This window comes from Hylobates moloch, unplaced genomic scaffold (genome assembly GCF_009828535.3).
Source record: "Hylobates moloch isolate HMO894 unplaced genomic scaffold, HMol_V3 SCAFFOLD_19, whole genome shotgun sequence".
Taxonomy (NCBI): Eukaryota; Metazoa; Chordata; class Mammalia; order Primates; family Hylobatidae; genus Hylobates; species Hylobates moloch.
The window spans coordinates 13,745,471-13,747,850 of NW_026652294.1; the positions used below are offsets into that span (position 1 = coordinate 13,745,471).

Genomic DNA, 2,380 nt, shown 5'->3' on the forward strand with positions numbered 1-2,380 from the left:
CCAGCTAATTTTTTGTATTTTTACTAGAGGCAGGGTTTCACCACGTTGGCCAGCCTGGTCTCGAACTCCTGACCTCGTGATTCACCAGCCTCAGCCTCTCAAAGGGCTGGGATTCTAGCATGAGCCACCGCGCCTGGCCTGAGTGATATTTTTATATAATTAATTCATTTACTCAACGTACATTTATTTATTTATCTGAGACAGATGACTCTCACTCTTTCGCCCAGGCTGGAGTGCCATGGCACAATCTTGGCTGACTGCAACCTCCGCTTCCTGGGTTCAAGTGATTCTCCTGCCTCAGCCTCCCAAGTAACTGGGATTACACCATGCCTAGCTAATGTTTTGTATTTTTAGTAGAGATGGGGTTTCACCATATTGGCCAGGTTGGTCTTGAACTCCTGACCTCAGATGATCCACCCGCCTCGGCTTCCCAAAGTGCTGAGATTACAGGCATGAGCCACCGTGCCCAGCCTATTTATTGAGGGCTTAAAATGTTCTTGGTACTGGGCCAGGCACAGTGACTCATGCCTGTAATCCCAGCACTTTGGGAGGCTGAAGCTGGTGAATCACCTGAGGCCAGGAGTTTAAGACCAGCCTGGCCAACATAGTGAAACTGTCTCTACTAAAAAAATACAAAAGTTAGCCTGGTATGGTGGTGCATGCCCATAATCCCAGCTACTCGGGAGGCTGAGGCATGAGAACCACTTGAACCAACGAGGCAGATGTTGCAGCGAGTCGAGATTGTGCCACTCCACTGCACCCTGGGCAACAGAGTGAGACTCTGTCTCGAAAAAATAAAAAAAAATGGCTTCCGAAGGAGGCGTACACACCGCCAGTTGTGCTCCTGCTATGTTTCTAGTGATCCCTGAAAAGTTCCAGCATATTTTCCGAATACTCAACAGCCACATCAATGGGCAGCAGAAAATAGGCTTTGCCATCACTGCCATTAAGGATGTGGGTTGACAGTACACTCGTGGTGTTGAGGAAAGCTGACATTGACCTCACCAAGTGGGCAGGAGAACTCACTGAGGATGAAATAGAACGTGTGATGACCATTATGCAGAATCCATGCCAGTACAAGATCCCAGACTGGTTCTTGAACAGACAGAAGGATGTAACAGATGGAAAATATAGCCAGGTCCTAGCCAGTGGTCTGGACAAGAAGCTCTGTGCAGATGTGGAGTGACTGAAGAAGATTCGGGCCCACAGAGGACTGCACCACTTCTGGGGCCTTCGTGTCCGAGGCCAGCACACCAAGACCACTGGCCACCGTGGCTGTACCATGGGCGTGTCCAAGAAGAAATAAGTCTGTAGGCCTTGTCTGTTAATAAGTAGTTTATATACCTAAAAAATATAAATAAAGTAATAAATAAGTAAAATGTTATTGGTACTGTACTGATGCTGGGGCTATATTCAGGGAATTTGTGATTCCCTAGATGCATAAGAAGATGTGATAATGTGAGATAGCTTGAGGTTTTGCAGTGAGTGCTGCAGGTGAGCATGGTCTAAGAGAAATCTTTGTAGGTTAGTGACCAGGCAAAATGAGTGTTTCTGTAAAGCACAGGTTGCAAACTCTTATTTCCCCATGACTCTTTTCCTAAAGCAAATTCAAAAATTAGTAGAAAAAAAAAAAACAAGACTGAAACGAAAGTCTGACCAGGATTCTAGGAAGGAAAAGGATACATACAGCAAGACTAGAAATCTAAAAGCCACTTGATTACAGATTATTTTGTGAAATCTCCTGATTTTCAAATGTTGGTAATAACTCTTTTTTTTTCTTTTTTTTGAGATGGAGTCTCACTCTGTCACACAGGCTGGAGTGCAGTGGCACAATCTCGGCTCACGGCAACCTCTGCCTCCTGAGTTCAAGAGATTCTCCTGCCTCAGCCTCCCGAGTAGCAGGGTAGCAGGGATTACAGGCACACACCACCATGTCCAGCTAATTTTTTGTATTTTTAGCAGAGACGGGGTTTCACCATGATGGCCAAGCTGGTTTTGAACTCCTGACCTCAAGTGATCCACCCACCTCAGCCTCCCAAAGTGCTAGGATTACAGGCGTGAGCCACTGCGCCTGGCTTTTTTTTTTTTTTTTTTTTTTTTTTTTTTTGAGATGGAGTCTCACTCTGTTGCCCAGGCTAGACTACAGTGGCGTGATCTCAGCTCACTGCAACCTCTGCTTCCCAGGTTCAAGCTATTCTCCTGCCTCAGCCTCCCGAGTAGCTGGGATTACAGGAGCATGCCACTACCACCCGGCTAATTTTGTATTTTTATTTATTTCATTTTATTTTATTTATTTATTTATTTATTTATTTATTTATTTATTTATTTATTTATTTTTCGAGACGGAGTCTCGCTCTGTCGCCCAGGCTGGAGCGCAGTG

At 45.2% G+C, this 2,380-nt stretch overlaps 1 pseudogene; it reads left to right on the forward strand.

Annotated features, from left to right (window-relative positions):
- The first annotated feature begins 849 nt into the window (after nucleotides 1-849).
- On the forward strand, nucleotides 850-1,306 carry LOC116459373 (small ribosomal subunit protein uS13-like; annotated as a pseudogene).
- The last annotated feature ends 1,074 nt before the right edge of the window (nucleotides 1,307-2,380 follow it).